The sequence below is a fragment of the Lissotriton helveticus genome, chromosome 8 (genome assembly GCF_964261635.1).
Source record: "Lissotriton helveticus chromosome 8, aLisHel1.1, whole genome shotgun sequence".
NCBI classification, from domain to species: domain Eukaryota; kingdom Metazoa; phylum Chordata; class Amphibia; order Caudata; family Salamandridae; genus Lissotriton; species Lissotriton helveticus.
Window position 1 is genome coordinate 639,603,439 of NC_136069.1, and position 16,430 is coordinate 639,619,868.

Here is a 16,430-nt window from a genome sequence, read left to right on the forward strand (position 1 = left end):
TGAAATTAATGTTAGGTTCTTCTTAGGAAAAGGTCCTCCCTTGGTCTCACACCTCCGAACCTGGACTTGCTGCTGTTAGGAATGCTTCTGTGTACTTCCCCAGCTTCCGGATTGATCCAAGGGGGAGGGGATGGCACTAATAACCCTTTGATTGTTTTGTCATGCGATCTTGATTCCTGTGTAGTCCTTATATCTCTTCCTTGTATCCTCCGGGAGTACTGATCTATTTGTCCCCTGCAGGACTGACCAGGGGCCCATGTCCCCCTTGTCTGAAGCTAGAATGTATGGGTATTTTGGGTTGGGTAGATTCTGAGCATCAATGCCCCACTTGGCGAGTTGTCTAGAGTTGTTCAAGATGGCTTGTACGGTTGCCTTTTTCTAAAAGTCCAGTACTGTTGAATTGCCGTGTGTATCGCCCTTCATACTCAAGGATCTCACCCATTCTATGTCCCCTGTTTGTAGCACAGCAAGGTGCTTGAAAAGGCGGAGAAAGTTGCACCTGTTTAAAATATCATGCTGGCCCGTGCTATAGAATCTCGGGGTGAGGACTACCTCATGGATGGTGGTTACTGTTCCTGACGAATGACTCGTTTGGTTCCTCCCTGGATCTTGTGTCGCCTGGACTAGCCCGATGGTTGAGCTTCCTTGTTTACTTGTGGCTGGTCCTAGTTTGGATTTCGAGCTCTGACCGTAGGTATTCCTGATGCTGGGCTGGTGCACGGGGCTTTGCTGTAGTGGTTTTATATTGTCCGGCAGTAGCAGTGATATTGACTACGATTGCCGTGTAATTTTTCAACTGGTGCATAACTTATGTCCTCTGTCATTTGGCTCCCTGGGGAGTGTCCTTTTCTTGTTTGCGGCTTTTGACTTGTCGCAGGTGGGTTACTTGTTGCAATTAGCTGTTTTTGCTGTTCTAATGGGGGCGAGACCATCTCAAAAGCCTTTGTGCCCCAGTTCTTATTTATAAAAATTGGATAAAGCTGGCCCACCTTGGGGTCCCCTTGTGACGGACTGCTGTCAGTCTTCCTTAATTGCAGTTGCCCTCCTCTTAGCTTGGATTTTTCCTGTTGATTCTTAATCTTCTTTTTTTCTCTTCTTGAAACCCGATTTTACAGGGAGTGAGTCAGCTTCCATGGCATCAGGGACTTCATTGCACTCTGTTGGACTGCTTTTTGGAGCTTTGTATTCCTTGTGCCCTTTTGGCGTTGAGGGCAGAGGCCTCGCTCCTTTGTCCTCCTTTTTGCTCCAGTCCTGCTGGTAACATTAAGCCAAGATTAATTGCTTTCATTTGTCTCACTGCCGAAAGATGGCCGCTTCTTGTGGACCTGTCATCTGTGTTGCTCGGAAGCAGTGTTTCCCTGTTTCCTTGGACTGTCTTTACTATATCGGCTAAGATCTCGGGAAGTGGCGCCCATTTATCCATGAGGATTGAGCAGGAGCATTCACCTCGGTTAGATAGCAAGTATTTGTCGATCCTACTTTCCAGCTCTTTCACTCTGGAGCTTATGTTAACTAGACGGCCCACAATTGATTGCAGAAGATCAATTTGGACTTCCATTTTGTTTGACTGCCACAGTAAAGCTTTGTTGGTATCACTGTTCGGTTCCGGCATCAGTTCTCTGGAAGTCTGCTTCTGGGCTGTCATAGAAGGTGCAGTGATCTACTTTTGCATTGGTAGCTCGTGGAGATCCTATTTGTCCAGTTTTCCCCCACCGCAGCAGGTTTGGGGTCAGTTCTAGTGTTCTCTCGAATTTGTCCCCTACATTTTGAAGAAACGAAGATGTAAGCTCCCCTACCACTGGAGAGTCTAAGTGTTGAGCAATTGGTTGCTGTCGGCTGCTTGTGGGGGATGGAGCTGAAACTATGCTCTCCATGATCTTATGGCCGAGCTGTGATCGTGATCTTTTGACCAGTGGATTGGCACCCATGCATTTGCATGGTCCAAGTCATTGGTGGCATTGATGGCATTATCTATGAGTGTAAGAGAGTTTCGGACGCTGGGTGGTTCATTTGATAGTGTACCTTTAAGTTGTTTGCAATCTGGATTGGCCAGTACCTGTTTATTGCTGTATTCCAGGTGAGGAGGTGTGCCTCCTCTGGATACGGCGATGTGAGTTGGAGGCTGTTTAGTGCTACTTTCTTGAGTGATGCTCGAGTCGCCCCGTTTCCATGGTGTAATCTCGGTTACCTGCTCCTGCATGCCCTGGCCGATGTTGGCAGCACCCTTTGTCCTGAAGAAATATCTGATCGTCCCCATTGGTCCTGCATCTTGCGGCGGTTCATTTAGATTTTCCGTGAGTGATTTACTCCTGGTGATCCTTTTCATAGGCAGGCGCCTGTTGGTGGGGTCCTCAGGGTTGTGTGTTGTCTGGCCTTTTTTCAGGTTCCCAATTTCTGAATTTTACTCGAGAAGGATGCTGAAAAAGCTTGGCTAGCTTGCCTGTTTTGTTTGTTATCTTTGTTCAGGTTTGAATCTGAAGGTCTAGTGTAATATAAGACTGGAGATTAGGGGGCGGTATGTTAGTTGGTTTCGTTTGCAGGATTTACCCAATTTGTCATGATGGTGCAAAGTTTTTGACGGTCCCCTCAACTTATATCATCTGTGGTTGACCACCTGTTGTTCTGGGCGCTGAGAATGCCCAATGCTTGTGCCTATATTTGAACTTATCAGTGCTGCTGGGATGGGCTGGGTCGGCTGGGGTGAGACTGATGTAGGCTTTTATTTTTGGCTCTGCAGCAAGGGGCCACGAAACAAACTGTGCCCCAATATTTTGTTGCTGCTGGGTATTTAGACCAAATGTCTATGTACTGTTCCCTATGGATGCAAAAAAAAATTCCCCCTTGGCGGCTGGCAGATGGTTGAGATGCCAGGGGACGTAATGCTAGGAGACCGAGATCCTGTGGGAGCGTGTGGGGTGAGCAGGGATGTGTGAGGCACACAGATTAGTCATAGGCTTGCCTCCATTGTTCCATTAGGAGCACTTGCCCCTTGTTGTGCTGCTTTGCCTGCTGAGAGAAAGGAGCTCTAGAGCAGGCTCACCTGTGCTCCGCTGTGTTGTTGGTTGTGGCGCATTCCATCGTGCACAGTGCGCCTTGCTATGTGCTGTCGTCCGTGTGGAGGGGCAGCTGCCGACGGAGCTCAGTTGGATGGTGCCTTAGGAACCCTGGGGCCCCACTGCACTGCCGCTGCCCACCTCCTGTTGCTGCAGCTCACACGGTCGGTCTCCAACGGGGCAAGGCAAATGGGTAGTTTGGCCGGCAGGGCAGGCTAGCCTAATTAGCCTAGTTAGAGGCAGCACTCGACCACGGCCCCCTCAGCAGACTCGTCCAACACGTAGCTGGCAAATTACTCTCTGTGCACCCGCATCGTTAGCCCCGCGGTTCTCTGGCACCAGCGGGAGATTCAGCGGAAGTCAGCGGGGGAGAGAGCTAATCGGAGCCGTGGTGGTTTCGGCGTCCTCCTGCTCGCGTCCTCCAGCCCTGCTCTGCGCCGTAGCCTGTGCAAAAACGTGACTTCTGGATCAGCAGTAGCCTCAACCTCTCCTAAAAGCTGATCTTTACTATTATCTTTCATTATCTATGAAATGAAAGATCATGCATGCCTACCTAGGGCTGGCTCCTTCAGGCTGAGGTTACAGTGAATAGGTGATCCCACAGTTCAGTGTTACTTTAAACAAGTAGGTCAAGTAGGTCATCTCTGGTGCACCATGTTGGCAGTGTAACATAGCTAGAACATGCAGAGGTCTTATTAGCGAGCATAATCTAGTATCGATAGAGATTACTGGTGATAGTTTGTGGTGTCTCTCTCACTGTTCCTATATCAAGTTGTTTTCAATGCAAACTAGTCATATTTCCTTTGGAAGTCCAATATTTTCTTGAAAGTGCTAGCTGAGACTGGAATTGCATGTGCCTTTTTCTTGTGAGTCACCATTTCCATTTCAACTTTGGATAAAATGCAGCTTACACTTATTTTGATGTGGAGGTAATACTTCTTACTTTAAATGTTATGACCCATTCTTTGTGTGGGCATTCTGGTGGTACTAATTCCAGGGTAAGATGTCAGGTTGCAATGGTAAATGTGAGGGTGGTTTAGATATTGGTATGCCATCAAAAAGAACATGAGAGATGTCTGCTGCTAAATGTGAAGGTGACATTTTGGGGGCAATATGTAACTTGTAAAAATGCAAATGCAGAGCCCCAAATGTTTTCTTAGGGTCCTGTTGCTGTATGCCAAGGTTGCCATAACCTATTTCTTTCACTATCCTAAAATTGCTAAATCTTGCAGGTTGTTTTTTCATTACGTTATCCGCCTTCATCATTTTTTCTTGTCTCTCCCGTTTATTTCCTTTCTGTCTTTCTCTCTTGCTTTGGGTCATAGTCTGTTGGCAAAAAATGAGCCCCAATCTCTGAAAATTAGTGCAGGTTGGTATGGCTGTGTAAGAATATTTCTCATAGGAGAGTGGAATCACTTCCAGAGAGCGCAGGCAGCTAAAGCTATCACACCGACATGGAAATGTGCTGCATATGGAATATTATACCTGGTCGAGTAGGCTGGAGGTAGAATTTGTTTGTTCAGTCCTTGGGTAAAGGAAGCTTTACGCTGACAAAAGGCAACATTGTTATATGTGTAGCCTACAAAAGAAAGTGTGAATCTTCTGCCAAAATCAGGAGGGTTTGCATGTATACTTGAAATGCTCTCAAATGTACTCCCGAAAGACCTGTTAAACCTATATGTGAGAGCTTAGATCTAATGTCACTTCTTGTGAAGTCACTTCCTGTTGTGTCAATTCCTGTGATGCCACATGTGATGACATGCGCCGTGACGTCGCGCGCTGTGAGGTCACTTTCATACTGCTAACTAGGTTAGTCCCCCCCTTCTTTTTGAAGGGCTTGTGCCCCAAATATATATGTCTGGTGCAGGGCGGCATGAGTGTGTGTGTTTGGTGTGTGTGTGTTATGTGATGTGTCTGTGTGTATGCGTACGAGTGCCATTTTTAAACGTAGTCTGTGCCTGAAAGAAGCTCGCACTGCTGCTGCCATGCTCTACTTGATCTGTGTGCCTCAGCGAATCCTCATTAAAAAAAACTCACAATACAAAAACTAAAACTACCGGTTTTGTAAATTCTTGGTTTTAAGCTTGGGCTTGTCACAAGTTTACATGCGGTTATTTGGGACACACAATGGAAGAATGTACCACAGTAATCACCAAAAAGGATTGCAGTAATTAGTCCCTTATGCTGATCCTCTTTCAGAAACACCAGCATGTTTTCTATTATCCTCATTGTCAGTCCTGTGATCGCTCAGCTGCAGCCCATTCACTGGCGCAGGTCTATTCTGAGAAATCCAAATACTGTCCTTCCCCTCACGCTAACTCAAAACATGTATGCTTTCCCCACCTTTGACGATCCTTAAGGGCTTCTTTTATTAACGCGAAAAAATGCGAAGTATTTGAGAAAAGAGAAAAAAAACAAGGATTAGTTTTCTTCCCGAAGGGAAATGCTCTAGTTTAGCAAATGCCTTGTACAAACTTGTTCTGTTTAAAAAGGGAAACTGAAGTATAACAATTGTTTTTCCCAAAATATACAAAAACTTGAACCATGACAGTGGGTTACCGCCCTCATTTTTCAAAGAAGAAAAAGGGTGTATCTGTTTAAAATGTCATGTTTTTTTATTTGTTACAGATTCCTTTCCATGTGCAGCCTGTCTTAATATTGAAGCACTCATCAAAAAAGTGCTACAGTAGTACTTAGAAATTAGAGGCCTCATTTACAATGAATTGGGGTAGGGCAGCCTGCAAGTCTTTTTACTGCACTTCCGTACGACAATTCAAAAGGGCAGGAATGCACAGTTTTTGCAAGATACAGTGCATTCCAGTCCTTTCTGCCTGCACCAGCGCCCGATTATATACATAGCACCAACACAGGAACCCTTGCACCATGTTGCAAGGGTGTCTGAGTTGTTGGCAGGATTGTTTTTTTGCAGGAAGGGACAACTTCCTGCACAAAAACAATCCATGGAGGCTTTTTCCTCTTTCTATGTGTGCTTCAGAATTCAGCAGACAAGAAAGAGGAAAATGAGAGGAGACAGTGTTACGCCTCCTCTGGGGATGTGTACAGTTTTGACGCATTCCCAGGTTTACAGATCCTCTCAAGTCAGGGAATGTGTCAAAACCCATTGGTTTTGCATATGAAAGCCCACCACAACGCCCATGGAATGCCTCCCTGGCGCAGTTTAAGGCAACTCAGTGCAAGCGTTGCCTTACAATATATCTTTGAGGCCATGAAAAGCCACGCAAAGTGGCTTTGCGTGGCCTCGTAGATATGGGGGGCTTATTTACAAGCCCCTTGCGCTGCTGGTGCATCACTTTTTTTGTAAATAAGCCCCTAAGTATCATTGCTAGCAGAATTCAGCAACACTGCTTTAGAACTGAATATGAGCTGGACAATGCATAATTTGTAAAATAATAAGTGCTGGTATCCAAAGCTCTGCTCAGAATTCTGCGGCTAGTGCAATTACATTTTGGCGTGCCCAATACCAAGGCTGTGTAGTCATTTTTCCACCTCGTGCTTCTTTAATCCACCACTAGGCACTCCCTGGCCTCTTTATCTCACTATTGCAGGTTCCTGCTTTCTCCCTTTGTGATGTTTTTTTACATCTTTCTCTTCCTCCGTCTTCCTGTTTTATTTTTCTCTCTCTTGCTTGGGCAAAATATCAGAAGCAAAAACATATGAGGTCCCTAAAAATGAGCACCAGTGGCCCCCACAGGCCACCATGGCTCAAATGAAGCACTGGTGCCGAAAGAGCCTCAGATTTGATACCGTGGTCCTGATAGGCAATGGGTGAGGTGACAATCAATGCAGAATGTCAAACTCCTGAGGACATGTGTGAAGCATCCACACAGTACACACAGACGACACACAAGGCACAACACAAAAAGAGACATAACACCAGTTTTGGTGAACAAGAATAACTTTTGTATTGTCTCAAATCTGCAACAGAAATCACAGTAGTCACAATGCTGCGCCAACTGGCTCCAGGGAATTATATACAGTGGGGATTATGTACAGGGCAAAGGAAAAGGAAGAAAAAGATAAGTCCATTAGGGTCAATAGTGCAATTAAAACGTCAGCATTAACCTTTTGCATAACCTTATGCAGGTACGTATATCAACAGCACCAATCCAAGAATGAGCAATCCCGTAGGCATATAATCCCACTATACCTCATCAGCACGAGCCTGAGAACATAGAGGCCTAACTTTAGCAGTAGGTGAATAACAGCAGGCATTCAGCATAAAATACAACATTAGGCTTAAAAGCACAGTTTAGCTTGCATAAACATCTCCTGCGAAAAGGACAATAGGCGTACAAGGCAGATGAACAGGAAGGCAGGTAGACATTAGACCTAACTCGGGGGCATAACAGGTGAACCTAGGGTAGCTTCCTGAGAGCAAAAGCATGGGCAACACTTTTTAACACAACAGGCATCAGGCAAGGCATTAGGCTACACACCACCCTCTTAGCAGAAAGGCCTAGGGCAGGGGTAGCTGTCCTCCCACAGACCCGGGGCCTAAAAACCTTCCCTGGCATGAACACATTCCACGTGGGGCATATCCCATTAGTATAACCACATTGGCTCCGGCATCAGGGCTCATTCCTGAACGGGTTAGCGGGGTGGAAACACATCACCTACCCAATGGGGGGGCAATAATAACCCTTTGAAGGATCCCGTGGGTTGAGACCCCCAGAGGCCCTACACCTGCGACCAGAACGCCCTCTCAACACGGAGGCCCCCACACAGAGCAACTGCGGTCCTCTGTCCTGGGGATGATGGGCCTCCACAACTGGCAATGTCCGCTGCAGCCCTTGACCCCACCAGGCCCAACGTTGCAGGTGTCCGCTGAAGGACGGGGCACCTGGAGAGTCAGTCCAGTCCTCGGGGGCGGGCACCAACAATATGCCCCGATACACCCCCACCACAGACTGATTGAGCCCCCACTCACCGGGCTCTCCTGGGTACTTCACTAGTTCCAATGCGGTAGGGGGGGCAGACACCGACCCTGTGCCTCGAGGCCCCCCTCTCCATTCCCTCCAGACAGCCACTGGCTCTGCGGGGCTCTCCCCTCCTCCTCTGGGTCGGGGGCAGATCAAGGGGGCTCTCGCTCTCCTGGAGCTTCCGTCGGCAATGTCCGGGACTTCTGGCTGCCTGCAGGCTCAGCAGCCAATCCGGGCGTGGCTCTTGGGGGGAGCAGCAGCCTTCGCCAATGGCTGCGTAGCTCCCAGAGGGCCGGGCATGGGAGCCAATGAGGTGGCGGCTTCCGGTGGGCGCGGCTCTGCCCGCCAATGGCAGCACGGCATTCAGAGGGGCGAGGCCAATGACTCGGCGCCCCGTCACGTGATGACGGCTGGTCCGGCTCTTCTCGGGCTCCCCTTCGGCCACAGGAGCCCCGGCCCACTTCCGTCCCGTGGCCCCGCCCACCTCCAGGCAGGCTGCTTCGCTTCCTGCTCTCGGGGCTCCGCGGCGGTGATGTTGGGGAAATGCCTTTGGCCAGCGACGAGGGGTAGGCTCCCTCCTGCGATACACCACGTGGGGTGGGCACCCATTCAGGTTGAACGCAGATGGTTCCCCCAGGCCGCGGCGGTAACCCCAGGCAAGCTTGACGTGCGGGGTAGGCACCAGCGAAAAGGCACTAAAGTGCGGGGTAGGCTCCCGCTAGCTTCAATTAGGCCAGAAAGCGGGGCAATACGCGGGGTGGGCACCCGCTCCTTAGGTATGCATGCCAAGCGCCGCCACTACTCGGGGTGGGCACCCTTGGCTCTTTCCAAATCAGCACACATGCAGCCACCAAGCGCTTAGGGGAGATCACTGCAAGAGCCCAGCGCAGGGGCCACAAGTCAGGCAACAGCAATTAATAAAAGACCTAGACCAAAATAGCGTTTGGGCGTTATGGCGCTTTGCAGATACAGCGCTTCCCCATAAAACAGTTCTCCTTGGCCTCAAAGCGCTTAGGGACTTACAGCGCTTCGGTAGCCCAGCGCAAGGGAGCTCAGTCCTATCAATCCAGCGCTGGCGATGAGCTCAGTCCCACCAGGTCTTTGGGGGCAACAGGTAGCGCTCCTCACCTCCTTCTGGGCACAGGCCTAGGAACTCCTTGGCCAGCAGAGAAAGCGCTCTTCTTCTCCAGGCGCTTGCCAGCAGTTAGGTCCCAGGGGTAGCACTCCTCCTGCAGTGGAGCTTCCACTAGCCCTGGGGACAGCATAGGGGTTGTAGTGGGATGCAGGGTCCAGCACACAGGCCCAGGTGGTGGTTTCCCCTGGCAGCAGGTCCCCTCATGTTCATGTCCCTGCTCTGTCTGAGCACATGGTGGCACAGCCCCCTTGTTTATATGCCCCTCACCCCACCTACCAGTCAGTGCCAGAAGCTTCTAGAATCCTCTGGGGAACTGGTTCAAACTGGTTCAGGGGGAGGAGTATAGCACCCTGGGTGTCAGGCTTTCCCTACAAATGCTGGGATGGCTGGGTACCAAACAACTAGACCGCTAACCCACTGCAGTCAGGTGGCACAACACACAGCCATGGCATCCATTTTAAATGCAGCATGCTACCAGGGTACATTTCTACTATGGGTGTTAATAAGTGCACACACCATTGCATTACATTACACTTGACATCTCACTCCACACATGGCCTATACAACTTCCAACCACGGGGAGACATCCTATAATGGGGGTGAAAAGCGACAAATTATGGGGGAAAATGGGCCAAGTCCAACAACTATGATTAAAGGAGAAAGCAAGGATGAAAAAGTTAAACAGATAGGAAGTGATGAGTGGCAGAAGAAAAAGGCATGAGGTGGAATTAAGACAAGCCAGACTTGGTATTTGACAACCCCAGAATTCAGTAGCATGGGAGGAGGGATCCTACGAAGACCTTTAGGCCCCTGCACATTTTTTTTTAAATCAAGCACTGCAAAATTGCACCACACAAGGCATCCTGGCCTCCATGACCCTGTCCTAGGAGTCCTTTGAGTTCCACTGGAGCTTGGTAAGGGATGTGAATAGCTGTAAAACTTCCATATTTTCACATGACCTTAGTGAAGGTGGTATGCAATCTAAGAACTCTAGGAGGGAGATTTATTGAGATTTTTTGCTATGGTTGCAGCACAAAAGTAAAGCAAATCGGCACAAAATCTTTTTTTCCCTGATCTACTTTTCAGTAATAAGCTTGTTTAGCGCCGGAAATAACGTGAAAGCAACACAAAGCAGCGCTATTGCATTACTTAGCTCCAAGGGGGCATACCATGGGTGGAACATGGGTGTTCCCATGCAATCACCCAAGGTTTCTGATGCTAAACCAGATTTATTAAAATAAATAGACAGGGTCTAGCGGGTCTAGCGTCAGAAGGATTAATGCTTTCACTTCTCCTTCCTTTTACGACTTTGTACGTGTGCTTCACTCTACAGCATATATACACAAAGAGGGAAAAGGGTTAAAGTCAGTCTATGCATAGTATTTTGCACTGGAAGGATACCCTTCCAGTACAAAACCTATACTCACGAAGACACCCTTGCACCATGGCGCAAAGGTGTCTCTGTGGCGAACATCAGCTGATTTCAGCGCTGACGCTAGGGAAAAGGCATAAGAGTGCCATATTTCCGCAAATTTGTGCTCTCTTCCTCTCTCCTTTTCACGCAGAGCAGCATTTGCGGCTGCTGCACTGCGCTGCATGAAAAAGTAGTAAATCTGCCCATAGCAGCAATGAAGACATTAACATGGTAAGTTAGCCCTAATTAAAAATAAGTGAAATGCAAGAATTGTGTTGCTTTTTTTGGGGGTTGCAGTTTTATATAGCACAACTTTGACCCAAAGGTATTGAAGCGCTTTACATTAGCACCAGTTACGTTACACAAGGACACATTAATTTTTTGGTAGGCACTGGGAGGTTAACCCTCAGATGCATCAAGCACCCATTTTGAGATTCCTTATTAGCGAAAAATAAGGATTCGCTAATAAGGAATAGCAAAATGCTATGCATGAAGATCTCGCTTAAAAAATAGCGATTTCTTAAAATTCCTTAATTGTGACTCGCAAATTGCGAGTCGCAATTAAGGAATACCTCCCCATTCATTCCTATGGCCGTAGAGGCCCATAGGAATGAATGGGAAGACAATCTCAATTTGTGATTCTCAATTAGAGAATCGTAAATTGAGATTGCAATTTCAAGGGTGCCAGGGTGTCAAAAGGACACCCTGTTGCACCCCTGAATTCTGCATATGGGTACATCTTGCACACACACATGCCCTAAGGGCATGTTTGTGTGTAAAATGGAATTTTGAAAAATGCACTTTAGTGCATTTTTCAAAGTTTTTGCAAATTACCATGAAGTTCAACTTCATGGTAATTTGCGTCCCCTATTAGCGAAATCGCAATTTTTTTTAATGTAATGCATTGCATTTAAGGAATCTCAATTTGAGATTCCTTAAATGTAATTTCAATTTAAGTAATCACAATTTTGCGATTTCTTAAATTGCGATTTTTGCATTTGGGATGATGTATCCCAAATGCAAAAATACCGGTCGCAAAGGGGCAGATTCTGAGAATCTGCCCCTTTGCAAGATGATTTTAGCTTGATGCATCTGGGCCTAAGTGATTTGTCCAGAATCACAGGATGTTGAGCCGAGGCTGAGACTCCAACCTGGCTCTTAGCTCCAAAGTCAGCAGCTCTAACCGTAAGGCCACATCTTCTCCCCATATACTGGTTTAGATATTTTCTAACTGCCATTTCTCAACCAGGCAGGAGCAGCCAATAATAGTGAAGGTCAAGTCAGTGCCAGATTTCCAGTATAACTACTGTCTCATAGACTTATTTAGATTCAGTGCTTGTAAATTTATCTTATGTTGCTATTTGGGAATCTGTTGTGCATCGGGCCCTCCTACAACAATGTCGGGCATCCCAGCTCTAATCGATTATGTCCACACCAGCGCGATTTCTCTTGGCATGGATAGTTGCCTCTTCGCATGATTGATGACTCAGGGGTATATTATCAAGGGGTTTTATCTCCGCTTTTTTGGCTTTAAAAGCCAAGAAAGCGGAGATAAAATTATCTCCCTATTACCAAGCTGTCGCTAACACCAGTTAGCGACAGCTAATAGGAGATAGCGACCATCATGGGCCCCACTTTGCATGTCAGTGATATTTATCACTAATGATATGCAAAGTGGGCGTGCCAAGATGTTAGCGACTGGAAACAGTCGCTAACATCGCTATCTCCTATTACCAACTTTTGGAGATATTTGCGCTAAGGGCGAATATCTCCAAAAGCTAACACCTGCCCTGAGCAGTTCTTAGCCATGTTATCCAATGGGAGGTGGATAACATGGCTAAGAGCATTTGCTCGATAATGCATGAATATCGCTGACTTTTCAGCGATATTCATGCATTGCGGGCGTTTTTTATCGCATTTGCGATAAACCTTGCTAATAGCAAGGTTTATCTGCGATAAAAATCGCCGATGTGCGGCGATAATTTTTGTCTCTAAACAAGTTAGAGACAAAAATTATCGCTAGTTGTTGATAATATACCCCTCAGTTCACAAAGGTATTTCTCTGAGTAGGTGAGACTTAAAGTAGGCTTTTTTTCTGACTTACACCTTAATTCCTGTGAGTACGACAAACCACACGAGGGAGAACATTTTGCGAATGTCCTATTGAAGCAGAAGGTTTAGTTCTCTACTTATAGCAATACTCCACTTTCAGCTATCAGAAAGCTTGATGAAGAAACTTTAACATTGACTTGCAAAATTTGCAAGCTAATAATTCTATTCTATTGTAATACTCAGCCTTCCTGTTGTACTGAGTACAGTAATTATTCACCCACAGCTTACTGTTTTACTTTTGAATTATGTTCTACTTTCTTCTGTATTCCCATACATCCCGAGAGCCAGTTCCTTTTTGGTTCCTCATTCATTGTCTCTCAAATTATGTGAACGTCCACAGAGGTTTAGAGAATCACCTGCTATATTTGGAAAAGCACTCCCGAAAGATTTAGATCCTTTACTTCTTTTGTTGTTCTACCAAGCTCAGTTAGTTGATGACTTGTTGGTAGTGTCTGATTCTGTGGACCTACTTCTCCTGTCCATCTATCGCACACTGACCTAGCCAGATGTAGGCAAAATGCCTCTGGCTTGTTTCCCCGTGTCTGATATTAAGTCATGACATCTCTGCAGAAGAGTGGTACATTTTTGTTGATTGCATCCAAGCTATCTGTAAGATGTCCCCTCCCTTCACTGTATTTCAAATGCACACTCTTTTAGTGATGTCAAGGTAGTGTTAATGAATGCTAGTTTATGCTAACTTTGTAAAACGTTTACAGTATCTTGTGTGGAAGGAGACCTCTGAATCTTTGCCCCAGTCACACAAACAGAAAATGGTTTTGTGTCCCTGAAAACTTACTGCTCCATAAACCCTGCTAGGGGCTTGTTTGGTTATGCAAAGCCTTTCACTCTAAAATGTCACAAGAGGCAGGACTTTATCCTTGCAGTGTTGACCTAACATCAAGGTGACAAAAAGAAACAAATTGCTTATTATTCTTCTGCACTTGATGCTGTTGCAGCAGGGCTGCCACCATGCCTGTGCACTGTGGTAGTGGCTGCCTATTTTGTTGAAATATATGAAAATATTGTTCCTGGATAATCTCTCACTGTTACCCTACCTCATGCTGTAGTTGCACTGTGACGGACCACTAAACAGGGCATCTTCCCATCTTCAGGTTGTTGAGATATTAAATTTAGTTGCTTGATGTTGCTCATATTATCTTGGTAAAATGCCCAATGCTAAAAACCACCCCCATTTTTCACTAGAGGGAGAAATACATTTCTGTCTCCTCACTACAGCCCTTTACATAAAAGCCCAGCTGAATCTGGACTTGCACCGCTTCATAATGGTAATGTATATCATGTTGAGGGTTCTTGCCTTAAAAATGATGATGGAAGAGTAGTTACAGGATATTCTGTGTATATTCAGGTTACTCAGCCGTGGCCGGGACTAAGCCCATCTGCGAAAGGAGGAGGGCTATGCATGAGGCAAGCAACACCACCATGTAAAAAAATCCCATCTACAGAAACGTCAACCAAAAGACATCCCTGCCATGGGCAGAGAGGAATCTACTTCACACAGAGCCATAGATCCTTAGAAGCCACAAAGCCGATGCACCTGCTTTCGACCAAGACCATCACCATTGGGACATGGAACGTGAGGACCATTTGCAAGGCAGGCAAGACAGCCAAAGTGGCAGTGAAGATGGAAAAATACAGCCAAGCCCTACATGGCATCATCGAGTCCAGATGGAAACAGTCTGGACAGAAAAGTCGGGATGCAAGAGGAATGCAATGTATTCTGAACAAAGGGAAGAGAATGCCCCACACACTCCTGGTGTAGCACTGATGCTAATGCAAGTAGCCAAAGGAGCTCAGATTGAATGTGAATCCCACGGTCCCAGATTCATCACAGCAACCTTCTGCACAAAGAAAAAGAGGATCAACATGAATGTTAACCAGTGACAACACTATGTACGAAGAAGTCTTAGGCAACCATGGCCTTGGTGACATGACCTAGAAGGGTGAAAGGCTTGCAGATATCTATGCCCTTGTTAGACCTGGCACCATTGGCGTGGGTCACCCTTCCATTTTTGCTGTTTCCTCAGGTGTTTTTGATGGTGTTAGATGCTTTGGGCACGGTGCCACTGCTGTGCAGTGCCACAGTGCGAGTGCGCCCTACTGTAAATTGATGTATTGATTAGTGGTTCCATGATTGGATGTTTGGTTTACTTGTCAGACCCTAGTATAGTGCACTGAGTGTGCCCAGGGCGTGTAAATCCAAATGCTGCTAGTGGGCTTGCAACACTGGTTGTGCCACCCACAGAAGCGTCCTTGTAAAACGTGTCTAAGGTCTGCCATTGCAGAGCCTGCGTGCAGTCTGGTACTGACATGCTGGCTGGGCAAGTGCACCCACTTGCCAGTCCCTAAACCTTCCCTTGTCTTCATATTAGTCACCCCTATGGTAGGCCCAAGGGCAGGGTGCATTGTAAGTATAAGGTAGGACAAGCCCTTATGTGTGTGGCATGTCCTAATAGTGAATTACAGCCATTTTAGTTTTTCACTATTGCAAGGCTGCCTGTTCTCCAGAGGCCAGAATGGGCTACTAGATTATTACATGTTTATAATCCTAGCAGACTCAGAGAATATGGTAGAAATTTGAGCTTAGTATGCCTGGACTCAGAATAATAAAATACATCTTTTAGTGAAGTTTATTTTAATATTCTGTGTTTGCAAAAACCACTTTTAGAAAGTAGGTATTCGAGCCTGCCTCTGCGAGGTTGTGTATTCCTTTGTCTGGTTTTGTGAGTGACAGGGCTGGGGGATTCTAAGAGACAGGCTGGGGCAGCCCGGTGGTGAATAGGGAGATCTGCATCTAGATGGGAGGGAGGAGTTGCGCCTGGGACCTGAATAGGGCTGGGCCTTCCCTCTACAATGCTGGCTCCACCCCCTGTGGGGCGTCTGATGTCTCTGCCCTGCACACTGAAAGAAGAGAAGGAAGACTGTCAACAAAGTGCTCCAGGACTGTACTTGCCTTCCACAATGCTGGCTCCACCTCCTGTGGGGCATCTGATGTGCCTGCCCTGCGCTGTGAAAGGAAAGGAGAAGTCTGGTAAACAGGGTGCTTCAGAACTGGCTTGAACTGGGCACAGGCCCCTCTCCCCTCAGAGAACAAAGGATTTTGGGGTATAAGTATTGGGACCTTGATCCCATGAGATTAGATCACTTCTGGACTTAAAAGACGAAACCTCTGCTGAGGAGAAGGAACCTGAAGAAACTGAGGAGAGACTATTCCCAAGCTGAAGTGCTGTTTGGGGGATTGGCCTGCAGTGGTTGCCCGACTGCCAAAGAGAGGAGAAAGAACTTTGTGGACTTTTCTTTCAACTTGTGCAAAAGATCTCCAAGGGCTTGGAAGAGAGCTTGCCCCCTGACCGAAGTCCCAGGACCAGTGGACTTCACCAGCCTTTGTAAATTGCTTCTGGAAATGCTGTTTCAGTGGCTACAGAGGCAGGGAGCTGTGACCGACTCTCACGACTGGCCAGGTGTCCTGTAAGCACCGCATCAAGCAGCGTCCGCCTCGAACATCGCAAGCTCTGCGCTCACGACTCTGTCCTGACGCCGTCACCGAGCCGTAGCTTGCACCGTGACTCGCACCGCTGTCCGGACTGATCGACGCCAGCTCTCGAACTCTGGCTCTGTCGCCGCACCGCAAGCTGCAAGCACCGCATTGAAGCACCGTCTCGCCCTGCAACGCATGCCTTGGATCCACCGACCCTGTCAACGGGCCGCTGCCTGCACTGCATCGAGGGACAACGCGTCCTGCAACGCTTCCTTTCTGC